Source organism: Peromyscus eremicus, chromosome 7 (genome assembly GCF_949786415.1).
Source record: "Peromyscus eremicus chromosome 7, PerEre_H2_v1, whole genome shotgun sequence".
Lineage (NCBI taxonomy): Eukaryota > Metazoa > Chordata > Mammalia > Rodentia > Cricetidae > Peromyscus > Peromyscus eremicus.
In genome coordinates, this window is record NC_081422.1 from 25588244 (window position 1) to 25602957 (window position 14714).

Here is a 14714-nt window from a genome sequence, read left to right on the forward strand (position 1 = left end):
AGAGAAATTATCTCCTGGATAGAAGAAAAAAAAGTCTAAGTTAAAAAAAAAGAATCCAAATGAAATTCTAAATATATGTAAAAGAATAAGAATATTATGAATTGAATCCTATGATATGTAGTCAAAGTCGATTACAGTCTCAATTGCTATTATTAGACAACAGGAAGTATTAGAAATAAATTCAGTAAGCATAGATGACTGCTACAGCATTTGACAATAAAATATATTTCTTAAAACAAAAAAACAGTGGTTGTTTTTCTCTGAGGAGGAAGTCCACAGATAATCAGATATTGGTATTAGGTGGTTGAGCAAAATCTGGACCAATGGTATTTGTCCTTCTATCTTTACTTACCTCAAGATAGCAGTTGGCGTTCTAGGTTTTGTATCTATATTTCCCAAAGAAAGATGAAAACATGGAAGGATGTAGCAGCCGTTATCTGTCCCATTTTATCTGGAAAGCTGTTTTCCTGGAGAATGCTTAGTCTTTCTCATTAGCCAGGTCCACAGCAAATGACCAACATTGATTATAAAGGAAACTTGAAAAGATTAGTAATGAGTGGCCTAAGGGCGAAAGACCTAAAAGGAATAACACTAAAAACAGCAACCTTGACCAATAATAATAAAATCTGCTTATTTGAGTAGATAAATAGAACCAAGGTGAATATGATAAAAAAAAAACTATCTTACAATGTTTGATATCAGAAAACATACATTCAGTTTGAAATGTTAACAGAATGCCATGTTTAAGATTAAACAAATACTCCCAAAAATTTAAACAGAAGATTTTAAACAGAAATATGGAATTGCCAATATTGACTCTATAGATAGAAGCCGAAGAGAATAACCCCCAAACAAGCTTCCTGGTGCACATTTCACTGTATTGAAAAGATACAATGATTCCCACCATATATAAAATCATACGTGACCAAACTATTTTTAAAAATCACTTAGAAGCCCAGAATATCCATTTTTTAAAAGTCCAGAGTTGGAAGTTGCCTTGGGTTATTTTTGGTCGAGTGAAAAGGAAATAGCATGCCTGAACTTAGGGATCATGTTATCCCAGACCACACTGTCCATGGGGTGTAGAATCATTTGTCTTTTCAAAACATGTACAGGAATGGAAAGCCTTTGAAAGCCAATACATGTGTGTAGACACAAAAGCATGAACCCTTCCCCTGGTCAGGAGTACTCTGCAGTAGAGTTTAGAACAAGATTTATGTGCCTATAGGACTTTAGTTTATAATAAAAATGGAGTTTTAAGTCAGTGGGGGAGCTAATTGATTATTAGATAAGTTGTATTATAAAATGGTAACTCTATCCAAATGTGGGGAGGGAGGGGGTAGGAGAGAAGAGTGAAGGAGGGGGTGGGAAGGGAAAGAGTAAAGGAGGAAAGTGGGGGGCTTCTTCTCTTGATATTAATAAAAAATTAATTCCAAAAGGGTTGAAGAATTTTCGGTAAAGTTTTAAAGTGATGAAAATATCAGAGACTGTATTTTTAATTTATATATTAGGAGGCTTTCCTGAGTAAGATACAAAACCTAGAATTTATAAAGGAAAAGATTGACAGGTTTTGCTGTACAAAAATTATAAATGTCTGCATGACAAAAGACTCCATAAACAAAGTTAAAAGACAAGTGAAAGAAACATCCATTGGTGCCGTGAATAATATTTTGATGTAGTGACTGATTTTCCCCTCACTTTCTTTTATCCCCACCCCTGGTCCCTGCCACCCCTCTGGCAGTGGCAAGGGTATTCTGTGTTCATTGCCTCAGAGGAGAGATGACACAGCATAACGCCGAGAACAAAGGAGTCAGTTCTCAGTTTTTGAATTTCAAAAGCCTAGGATGCAGCACAGAAAAAAACCATTGGGAAATTGTGTTTGTAGCAGTCTCAGGCTTAAGATTTGATTGTCTTGATTCTCAGTCATGATTCTACGGACTTGGGGAAGAGCAGGGAAAAGGGAAGTAAAAGCTGAGACACTGGGGGAGTGAGGTGTGCATAGCTTTCTTACCAGGAGCTGAGCTTGGTTTTCCAGGGGAGAGAGGTAGAAAGAGAGAAAGGGACATGTGTATGTATGTTTGTGTGATATGTATATGGGGTATGTAGGTGTGTGGTATGTATGAGGTACATGTCGGGGGCATGTGGGGTGTGGGGTGTGTATGTGATGTGTATGTGTGTGTGTGTGATATGTGTGTGATGTATGAGTGTGATGTGTGGTGTGTATGGCATATGTGTGTGATGTGTGGCATGTATGGTGTGTATGTGTGTGTATATGTGTGTGGCATGTATGGTGTGTATGGTGTGTGTGTGTGTGTGTGTGTGTGTGTGCGTATGTGTGGCATGTATGATGTGTGTGCATATGTGTGTGTGGCATGTATGGTGTGTATGCTGTGTGTATGTGTGTGGTGTGTGTGGCATGTATGGTGTGTATGCTGTGTGTATGTGTGTGATGTGTGTGCATATGTCTGTGCGGCATGTATGGTGCGTATGGTGTGTGTGTGTGTGGTGTGTGTGATGTGTGGCATGTATGGTGTGCATGTGTGTGTGTGCGTGCATGTGTGTGTAAGGAGGTATTATGTGTTAGTAATAGAAGACTGGGAAACAAAGAACCTGATATTTCCCTTTCTTAAGGAGATCCAGGAAGGAATAAGACCCCAAATTCTCCTCCTCAAATTACAGCAGTGTGTGGGAGAGCAAACAAATGAAAATGCCTTGTGGTTCCCGTCACCTGGCTTAGTGTTGTCTCTCATGGATCCTCGTGCCCTACAACCCCCAACAGCCCAGGTATCCAGAACACCCAGTGATGCTGCCAAGACAAGTATTCTTCCCTTGGATGGAGAAGAAAGTTTGCCTTTAATTTGAGGATCACAGCGGAGACATCAGGAAGTCCCAGTGTGAACAGAAGGTGACCGAGGAACTAGCTGTACCCTGCACAGTCCAGGACCTGGGCCCCAACCCAAGGAAGGGGTGATGACTGTTGGGTCTCAGACTCAGCTTCTACCAGCTAGAGGGAAAATCAGAGAATACTGAGGAACTTTCCATGTCTGCCGTAAGAACTCACAACACATGACACCTATGATCAGGAAGATAAAGACAACAGCCTCCTGGGGCTGATCCTCTGAGAAACCAACTCTGAGATGAGGTGCAGGACTCAGGATGCTTACTAGACCATCAGCACCTGCGGCACAGAGTGAGAATGGCCAGGAAAGCGGGAAGTCTGTGCAGCAGGCCAATAGCATCCACATTGATTCTATAGTGAGTTCCAGGGTTCAGCTGCACTTAGAGTTCTCCTGAACTGGACTGAAATGGCCAAATCATCGGACTTCTCTTGAGCCACAGAATATAGCCAGATATGAGACGGACATGACCTTGGGTCTGGGAGTTCTTGACAATGAAGGTTGTTCCTAACAAAGATTGGGCCATGCACCTTCAGGCCAGTCAGCACCTTAATGTAAAAATGGGCAAAAAAACTGGCATACAGCATAGAAAGGGAAACCAAGCCAACAAATATGTAAGCATACTAGAAGATGTTCAAGCTTACGGAAGTACTGAATATTCAGTAGAATGGAAATTTTTATTGTTATAGACTGGCAATGTTTGTAAAGTACTGAAAATAGGGAAAACAGCTAAAAGGCAGAAAGAAGGACCAATGTGAACCGCGTGTTTCCTTGCAGTCAGCAATCCTACTTTTAGGTCCCCTACTTTGACAAAATACACAGGGACACCAGGCACTCTCTACACATACATTTGCTACAGCCTTGTCTATACCCATGAGAATAAAGGCTAGTATCTAGGTGTCACCAAGAAGGGATAGCCTGAAGTCCACTTTTGTTCTTCCATTCTACCCAACATCACTCAGTTATTGAGAAGAATGAGAGATGGTGATGTGTGTCATGGTAAAAGATACATTTCCTAACAAGGGACCTCCAAGTCATATTATTATTTGAACAAGTTTCAAGGAACAGTAAACATAATCTTCCCTGTATTATGGGCAAAAATGCACATATATTGCATTGATGGATGGATAGTAGTGAAAGGGGGGTCTTCGTATTTTGCTTGTGTATTGATTTATTCTTCTGACAACATGATCTGAGATACTTGTATAAAACTGAGAAGTTTGCAGAAACACTTAGAAAATAGTGTGCTTTTATTTGAGTTCTTAAAACCACCGAGTTTCTGCGCTGTTTAATCCCCTCTGCACTTGCTCCCAATCCCTCACTTATCAGGATGCTTGTCCCAGAACTGAGCACAGCACACAAAGGAGATCCATTTCTCTTCCTCCCCCTGCAGCCCTGTCCTGACTGCTGGGGAAGGCAAGGCAGGTAAAAGGCAGGGATGCCTGGTAACAGCAGGGGAGGCAGAAACCCAAGAAGCTGTCTGATTGGTCCAGAAAGACCGTGGGCCTGTTGGACTGGAGAAGAAAAGATGAACATAGGAACAAAGACACGGGAGTAGGGCAGCTAGAAACCATACGTATCTTTTGCCCCGAAGATTCTGTCCTAAGTCAAAAATTCTCCATCAGTATATCTGCAAGCCTCTCTTCTAACTTCAGTGTAAGCCACAGAAGGACAACAGTCTATTCTCAGCACATAATCGGGGTACTGAATGTGAGAGAACAGTGTCTGTCTATCCCAGCATAGCCTCTGCTGACAAAACTCTCCAGTGTGCAAGGTGCCTCAGGATGACTTAACAGAATAACAAGGGACCCTCCACTGGAAATACCTGCTCTAAGGCCACATAGCAAAGTCAAAGAAACTGCCATGCTTAATGATCTTGTGGATCTGCTGCACTGAATTCATGTTGAGAAGTAGTTTTATGAAAGAGATGTAGCTGTAAGGTGAGGATGGTGTCTCTCTGATGTCTGGTCCAGGCAAGCTTCAGAAAGGAGATTAGTTGGAGAGGCAGCAGGTGTTGGGGGATGCTGGCATGTGTTCTGTGTGTAACAGATGCTGCAGGCACTCTTTGAGGCCTCAATTGGGAATGATATGAATAGGAGAAAAGAGAGGAAATGGACAAAGAGAGATTTTTGCTGAGCTTTTGCAAAACCAGACAAGCCAACAGAGGAACAAGGGCCAGGACAAAAGGGAAGATGCAGGCAAAGAAGCCCACCTTATACCTCTGACAGAAGATGTCAGAGATGAGCAAATGTGGACAGACACAGGTAAAGCAGCAGACAGACTAGCCTCAGCCTGGCTACTGGACCTAATATGACACACATGACTGAGAACACAGATGAGGCTCCCGAGATGAGAGGACCCTTGGAGAAATGCCCAGGCTAGTGCTGTACATAAAACAAGCTGGATGAATCTTATCTAAACCTAGAGGACGGATGGTTGGCACCTTGGGCCTTATTCGGATTGCTGAGTAAGCCCCTTCCCACGCCTGAGGACCTCTCTGACTGGCTTCTTGGCTGCTGTGAGAATGCACCTCACATTTCCAACCCTTCTATGCAATCCAGCAAGTCACTGTTTCTCTAATCAGTGAAGCCCTGGTAAGCCAGGGCAAACACGACGTTTTCCACGACTTACCGGTACTCATTCCAGAACACAGCCAGCGCCTCCCATAGACAGAGGGAGAGTCTATCCCAAATGCTTTTTTCTCCAAGGCCCTCCTTGGAAAGCAGAGTGCTCTGAGAGAGGGGCCTTTGGAAGTTGTGCTCCCTCTGCTAACACGTGTCTGGAGAGAAGGCTCTGCTTTCAAATTGATCAGAGCCTGATGTGTTGGTTGGTTCTGTTACCCCAAGGATCCTGACCTCATTAGGAGCCAGCTTGCCTGAATAGAACACTTCACATTGGTCTCATCCTTCGTGGTTTCTCTGTAATTCTCATCATCTCTAACAGACACCTTGGAATGAAGTTCAGAAGCCTACCTTGAGTCACATTGGTTCCAGTTATTTCCTATGCAGTTTTGTGCTCCATAGCTAAGGCAATGTACTAGCAGGAGTACTTTGGTATTTCTGAACTTGATTCCTCACCTGGGACATGGAAAGAAAGAACTATATTCCATCTAATTTTCATAAGACTAGAAAGAAATAATACACAAGAAAGAGTATAGTTCAGTGCCTCGCAGGCTGTAGGGATTTATTCTATTTCATTCTTTCTCCAAAAGTGTTGACCAAGGCCTATTAAGTTGATGTTGTGACCTGTCACATGGAAAGACTTGTGTTTGGAGAGTAATGATCTGTGTTCTAGAATAGTCGACTGTTGGAGCATGCATGTCTACTGTACACTGTCAATTCCATAGCGACTGCCAGACACCTGTTACATAGACAAGCAGCAAAATCACAGGATGTAGCTAACTTGAAACAGTAAGGACAAAAACATGCTGTGGACATAGGAGATGCTGCCAGACAACACATCCTGGATGTCCACTTGGGTGACTACGCCCAGCAGCATGGAGCCCTCTCCCTCCCCACGGAGGAGGTGTTTGCTTTGGCCCTTCAATTATGCATGTCTCACTGATGAGAGATCTAGTTAAATGAAATGGCTGCGTCAAGACTCCCCATGAATTCTTCATAAGTGCATGCAAGGAAATGCCTCCGGTCTGAACTTTTTCACTCCATGGAGCTCTTCATCATTCCTTGAGCACTCATGCTCCCAATTCTCTTGGGATGTGCATGGGTAACTGGGGGGTATTTATCACTGCCAATGAGTTGGCTCACAGAAGACCAGGAGCTGCTCTAGGCAGAGCACTGGCCAGAGAGAGAGAGAGGCTCTTAGTTGCCTTGTAAGAAAACGAACTCTAGAGGGTCTTAGAGACAGCAGTGTCCATTCACTTGCAGACCAGTTTCTTTCCAGCAAAAACTTTCTGCCTCCACAGCATGTAACTCAGTCTAGTCTCCAAGCAAGCCCTGCTTAAGATGGAGAGGTTGTGAGATTCCCTTGCTACTGTAACTGTTAATATTTTACAAGAATCCCTCCCAACCCTCAGCTCACTAAAGGAAGCCAGCCAAGGGTGCACTTCAGTGCAGGTCAGGTAACTTCCCCCTCACAAATGTATTGTCTGTGGTCTGACTGACATGGAAGACAAGTCTTCCCCTCCTCACTCATCTAGTCCAGAGCCTGAGGCAGGGCAGCTTGCTGGAGAGACTGACCTGAGAAGAAAAGAGATCCCCTCCAAAGAGCTTCTTTGTGACAGAAGCCAAGAACGCACTGCAGGAGATTCTCTCACAAGTACCTGCTGATGGTGCTAATCATGCAGCCAGGACAGAGACACTCCAGCAAGAGTAGACCTGGATGGACTGGGCCAGGATCCAATTCCAGGAGGAGCAGAGGAGCGGCTCGCTCAATTTATGTCTTGGTAACTTTTGATTGGATTCAATCATGGCAATGTGCCATTTTATTAACAACTTCATTATTCACAGAAAATGTAGAGGTAGTCTCCGGCTTCAGGACTTCCCCAGGCCCTGGAGCTGCTTGCCATAACAGAAACATGCAGCCAGCAAAGGACACTTCTTCGGGTAGCAGTGTGGTTTCCTAGGAGTTTCATTTACATTTTGAGGGCTCAGACTTTTCTGGTGTTTATTCACCTGCTTCCTGGGCTGTGGAGTCAAGAGCTTGGGATCAATCGCCAACTCCCACTAAAATCATGCACTCTCTCTGAAGAGCTGGGCAATGGTTAATGGCAGTCTCCAAAATGAGCCATCATCTCAGCATCATATTAGGATCCACAAATGGTTCACAATGACCAGCTCGTCCTATTCTGGGCAATGATGATAAAGGAGACATTTGAAGGGTTTTTCATTCAGCCAATGTGTTTACCTCTTAAATGTCAGCCATGCAATCTGTCCTTGCCCTCAGCTCTGCCCAAGCCAGGCACTTCCTTCGCTTGAAGTAAGTGTCCTTTCCTTCTTACTGGGTGATTCCCTGTCACACAGTCATGTCTTCCCAACTCATACTTTGCCCAAGTAATTTGTATCTGTCCTTCACACAGGGATTCGAGGCCACTGTATCCAAGAAACTTGCCCTACAGGAAGTGCTGGCTGTGTTCCCCCATGTTTCTACAGATCCTGGGCTTCTTTCCATGTCAGCACTTACCACTCTTTATTGCAATCATCCATTTACTAGTCTACCTTTTTAAATTAACTGTGCACATTTTGAAATCTGGGTTCATGTCCCATTCGTCCTTGGCCACTGAATAGCTAACATAGCACTGGTGTATGATTAGTGGGTAAGAGCGCTAAGTGAATGCAGGAAGCGTATTTCCTTTCTTGATTCCCCACCTCCTTACAAGATAGCAACCTGAGCATTTCAACAGTTTTGTGGGTGTGGATGTGTGCTGTTGTTGTGATGGGGGGGGAGTGAGTTTCCTTGGCAATAACTGATGCATCCCAAAGAAAATTCCTAAATAAAACCTGGAAACAGCTATTACCCACAGTGATGGTTTACCCATAAAAGCAAGGCAATTCTGGGCAGACTGGAATGACGCTGTGGCCTCAGGACCCCCTGTTTATCTATCTAAAATTTCCCTGATGAGTTCTTTCCTGGCTCTTGGGCCTCCTGTAATTCAACCAAATGGACCAGGTTACAGTTGACTCAGCTTTACCAGCAAAAGGCTAGCCAGCCCTGCCAGTGAGAAGCTAGCCAGCCTTGCCGTGTGTTTTCCTGCCTCCAGCTGCCTACAGTGTGTGAGCATTTGCTGTTTTCCCACACAGTATCCCTCTCTCAGAGTGATCCTGTTTGGCTTTCTTTTCTTTCCACGTCCTTCTCCTCCTTCTGGCAGTAGAAACACCTATGGTAGAGGTACCAGAGCTGGGGTAGCTAGCTGTCTTGGAGTCGGGGGCAGATGCCACCTGTAGGGAATGGTGGCTCTGTTCGACTGATATTGCCCTCACATCATTAGGTAAGAGATGAGCACACTGCCATCTTGCTTAAGTCATTGTAATTTAACCACTCTTTCCTAAGGAAATTAGGACACAATTTAAATACATATTAGCTATACATTACTCCTTATCCACAGAACTCAAGATCACATATCTGCCCAAAGCTTCTGAAAATACTCTACCTCAGAAACTCATGGAAACTCTGGCAACCTGAATGAGAATGGCACTGTAGGCTCGTACATTTGAATCGGTGGAACTTTGGGGAAGGATTAATAGGTGTGTGGTTTTCTGGGAAGAGGTGTGTCTCTGAGGGCAGGCTTTGAAGTTTTAAAAGATTCCTGCCATTTTACTAGCGCTCTCTCTCTCTCTCTCTCTCTCTCTCTCTCTCTCTCTCTCTCTCTCTCTCTCACATCTCTTACTTAGGAATCCAGATGTGAGCTCCCAGCTGTTTCTGCCCCCATGCCTTTGCTCTACCATCACAGACTCCAACCCTCTGAAACTCAAGCCCCTGATTAAATGCTGTCTTTCATAAGTTGCTGTACTAGTCAGGATTCTCTAGAGGACCAGAACTGATATATACACAACTGATAGCATATATATATATATAAATAAATTATATATATATATATATATATATATATATATATATATATATATATATATATATGATTCATTAGAGTGGCTATGGTCCAGATAGTACAACAATGGCTGTATCTCTGATGGAAAGTACAAGAATCCAGTAATTGTGCAATCCCTGAAGTTGGATGCCTCAGCTTGTCTCCACTACATGTCAGAATCCCAAAGAGTTAGGCTCTAACACCAGTGAAGGGATGGCTCAGCATCAGGATATATGAACTTGACCATGAAAAGGAGGACACACAGGCAAAAAGCAAAAGCTTCTTTCCTCCATGTCTTTTTCATAGGCCACTATGAGAAGGGTGGCCCAGATTTAGGGTGGATCTTCCCACCTTAAATGATCCAATAAAGAAAAATCCCTCACAGGAGGGCCCAGATATTTGGGGGTTTTGTTAATTCCGAGTGTAATCAAGTTGACAAGCAAGACGAGCCGTTGTATTTTCCTTGGCCATTGGGTTTTATTGCAGCAACAGAACAGTTGCTAAGGCAGAAACCAAGATGAAAATCACCAAGGACTACCCCAGCCATTAATGAGCATTTAGTTTGTGGAGAGTGGACCTCCATCAGAGACCCTCAGGACACATGCTTTCGTTTGTACTCATACTAGCCCTGGAAGGCACACTCTCAATTTTACCTATCAGATAATGAAACTGAAAGATGGTTCAATTACTCCAGGCCTTACACCCAATAAACAGAAGAGTCTGGGTTTGAATTGTGGCCAGTTTTCCAAATATAAATCATAAAGGATCCATGTTGTCCTTCCTGTTACCTATTTCCTTAGACACAGAGAATTAAATGAGGAGTCAAATGCACTTGTCTGCTCTTCCAATCCCTTGCCATAGAAAGCATCTCCCCACATGCTCTCTTCCCCAGCATGCCCCACTTCCCAGTGTCTCCTAACACCTATGTGTTTTTCCAACAACAACTAGTGCTGTCTACATAAATCAAGACTTATTACTCAACTAGTTAAAATTTGCAAAGGCACCCCATTACCTCCTGCAGATATTCTTAGCAGGGCAAACAATCAATTACAAAGGAATATTGAAATTTCTGTAGTAGTGAAGAAATTCCCCAGTAAGCCTAATATCTCTTATGTCCTCTATTCCATCTTTCACCTACATTCTAGGTGTGAACCTATAGCCTAGAGGGAACAAAAGAGCAGAGAAATAACACAACAGAATACCAATATTTATTGAACATTTACTCTGTACAGGCAACATGCAGTGCGGTATGCCATCTAATTTATTTTCTTAAATATAGTAGTTTCATTTGCATATCTTACCTCCTTCAATCCTCATAAATGTTCCATGAGAGAGATGTTATTATTATCCCTATTTTCAAAATGAGAAATTGGAAACCCAGAGAGAATAATTCACCCTCACACTAGTAAGATTCAAAGTCCAAATTCAAACTCAGTCTAGATTTCAAATGCAGACATCCTGCCACACCAATCCCATAAGACCTGTGCCCATATGGGAATAACCCACATCTCCCATCTTGTCATCTCATTCAGCTCTTCTCACTGAGAACATTCCTGGCATGCCCCTACTCATTAGGATGAGATGTGCCCTGTGTCTAGAATTCTCCATTTCATTATTTTAAGGACTGCTTCTTCCTCCTTCCCAACACACAGCTCCTTTTTAAAATATTCATTTCCCTAGCCAGGCAGGATTCCATGGTCTAACTCTTCAACCATATTTTTGCCAAGTTCCCAAAATATTCTTGTCCCATTTATTTTCAGTATCGTTACCTGGGAAAAACAAACAAAAGTTATCCCTAGATCTCTCCAGCACTGTGTCCTCTTCTCTACACAAGCTGCTCTCAGCCTTAAGGAATATCACATCTCATGCACAATTCCATGACTTACAGCTTCTTCTGGGCTTTTAACATTGTGTGACAATGCATTTATTCTTACTGAAATGCTTGTTTTCTTCCCTTATTAGAGAATTTTGCTTCCTCTTTCATGGAAGAAAAAAACAGAAGGCCTCCCCCATTCACCACCCATCCATCTATCCATCCCTCTATTCATTCATTCACTGACTATTTATTGAGCCACTTGCCACTTCAGTGGGCAGTAAACCCAGCAGACAGGCCTAGCTGCCCCTGTGAATCTTACATTCTACCTGCGCTAACTACTGTAGAGGCACAGTTCTAATAGGGACAATTCAGAGAGGCAAAGCAGCACCCCAAACAGGTTGGAGCAGTGCTCTGTGGACAGGGGACATATTGGTAGAGGTTCCAGGGGAGTACTAGCATGAAACTTCCAGAAGCTCTTCCCCCTTGCCTAAGAACATCTTGAAGTCACTCAGCCGGGGCTATACCCGTCTTATCTCAGTGAAAATCTTTGTCTTGCTGGATGTCATTCCCCAGAGCTTTGGGTTGCATTTCCTCTTTCAGAAACACCTGCCCTTCATTGTGTCTCTTCTTTTCTCCATCCTCAGTTCTGCTTTCACTAGTTACATCTTTTCTACTGCCATTTAAGTGGGTCATTAAAAAAAAAAAAAACGCAAAACAAAATTTCATTCTCACTCTTTGTATTAACTCTCCAAGCTTTCTTTAACTAAGTCCCCCAGACTCTTCACTTATACTGCAGAATGAATCATCTCACTGTTTTCAAGGCAAAGACCCAAATCAATGCTTAAGTAGGATCAGACTCCTTTGGGGGACTGTTTGCTCCTAGTTCTCTGTAGTTTTGTTTCATTTGTTTCCTTTTTTGTTGTTGTTGTTGTTGTTGTTTTTTCTTTTTTTGGTTTTTCGAGACAGAGTTTCTCTGTGTAGCTTTGCGCCTTTCCTGGAACTCACTTGGTAGTCCAGGCTGGCCTTGAACTCACAGAGATCCACCTGCCTCTGCCTCCCAAGTGCTGGAATTAAAGGCATGCGCCACCACCGCTTGGCTTTTTTTTGGGGGGGGGGTTGCTTTGTTTTATTATTGTTTTCTTTCATTTCATTTCATTGTTTTTTACTGTGGTATAGTTATTTTAGTTATTCATATGACATTCTCTCTGTGTGTGTGTTTGTGTCCAAATTTCTCTTTTCATTAAAGAAACAAACAAACAGAATGACAAATTAAATTACTGGGGACTACTTATGCATACCCCCTTCCAAATAGTCTTTTACTATTTTGCTATTTAAATTTCTTCAAACTGTTTTTTTTTAACATTTCAAATATTCTCTTACTTATTTCTATTATGCTAACTTTATTATACTTCTTAATGAAAAACCTCAGATTGTCAGTGACTTGGGACTACAGAGATAGCTCTGGGGTTAAAAGTGCATACTGTTCTTGCAGAGGACCTGGGTTTAGTCCTCAGCACTCACATGGTGCCTCACAACCATCTTTAACTCCAGCTCCAAAGGCTCCAATGCCCTCTTCTGGCCTCTGTGGACACAAGGCATATATGTGTGGTACATATATATAGGTGCAGGCAAAACAGTCACACACGAGCAAAAGTAAAGAAATCGTTTAAGCCAGGTGGTGGTGGTGCACGCCTTTAATCCCAGCACTCGGGAGGCAGAGGCAGGCAGATTTCTGTGAGTTCAAGGCCCACCTGGGCTACCAAGTGAGTTCTAGGAAAGGCACAAAGCTACAGAGAAACTCTGTCTTGAAAAATAAAACAAACAAACAAAAAAAAACCTTTAAAAAAGTCAATAATGTCAAATCTAAGTATATAAATTTATTAGGTTGTATAGAGTTTGGGAGTCTAGTTAATTTTGGTGTATGATATTTTTATTTATTTGTGAGGGGTTTTTTGGCAGTAAAGTTTATTAAACAAGTAAAATGTCAGTAACATATCTGTGGTGGTTTGAACGAGAATGGCCGGTATAGGCTCATGAGTTTGAATACTTTATCCCCTGTTGGTGGAATTTTGGTGATAGGATTAGAAGGTGTAGCCTTATTAGAGGAAGTGTGTCACTTTTTTTTTTTTTTTTTTTTTAGAATTTCAAACCCCATGCCATTCTCAGTTAGCTCTCTCTGCCTAGTGTTTGCAGACCAAGATGTAAGCTCTCAGCTACTTCTCCAGCACCATGCCTGTTTGCTGCCATGCTCCTTATCATGATAGCCATGTACTCTAACTCTCTGGAGCTGTGAACCCCAAATTAAATGCTTTCTTTTATCTGTTGCCTTGGTCATGGTGTCCTGTCACAGCAATTGAAAGGTAATTCCAAGGTTAGTGTTAGATAGCTTAGGTAGCAAGTCTCTGCTGTAGATGTAGGTCTTATGTCTTCTCTCATCTAGGACACAAGCTTAACCAGAAGCCCTCTTCTGAGATACATGTGGCATTTTTATTGGTAAATGGGGCAGGAGCATTTGAGGCTGATTGAAAATGCCATCAAATGTGAAGTTCCTATAGGAGAAGTGGTGGGGTACACTCACACTCAGCTGGCCAGAGGAAGCAGTGGTGTCCCATGGCAGTGAGTCGGAGAAGCACACACCTCTCTCAGGAAGCAGGCCATCACTGGGTACACGTGATCCGACTAAGAAGGAAACTAAAGAGGGAACTCTACTGCAGCCTACTGTGGTATGCAATTGACCACGAGTGCTCAGACTTGAAAGCTTTGCCCTTTTTGTCTCTTCTACAAAGATGCAAGCTCTTTTCGAAGCAGAATGGACTCTTCATCTTTTCATTCCCAATGCTTTCCACAACACCTGGACTATCATAGATGCTCAATAAATCAGGGTTGGGTCATTTATACTCACACCACTTCTTATGTATTCTCTTGGTGTTACAATATGAGTTACTCACTTTCTCCTTTTCGTTCTCCTAGAGCAGCAGTACATCTTAGCTTTAGGGGCACTGTGCTTCTGGTTGTTTGCTTGTTTGTTTCTAGTTTGCTTGTTGTAATGACAAAACACTGACCAGAGCGACTTAGGGAGACAAGAGGTCTTGTTTCATTTTACAGGTTACCATCCATCAGCTAGAGAAACCAGAGCAGGATCTCAAGGCAGAAACCTTGAGGCAAGAACTAAAGCAAAAACCATGGAAAACACTGCTTACTGGTTCACTTTCAGACTCACATTCAGCTACCTTTCTTATGAAGCACAGGTCCACTTGCCCATTGTGGGCTGGGTCCTCCTATCAATTAGCAATCAAGAAAAGGCTCCACAGACAGGCCTAAGGGCCAATCTGATAGAAGTAGCTCCTCAATTGAGGGTCCCTCTTCCCAGGTGTATCAAGTTGACAACCAAGATTTGCCATCAAATTAGGTGAATTTTATCCTCTGGACTAGAACCTACATGATGAGCAGATCATCATCT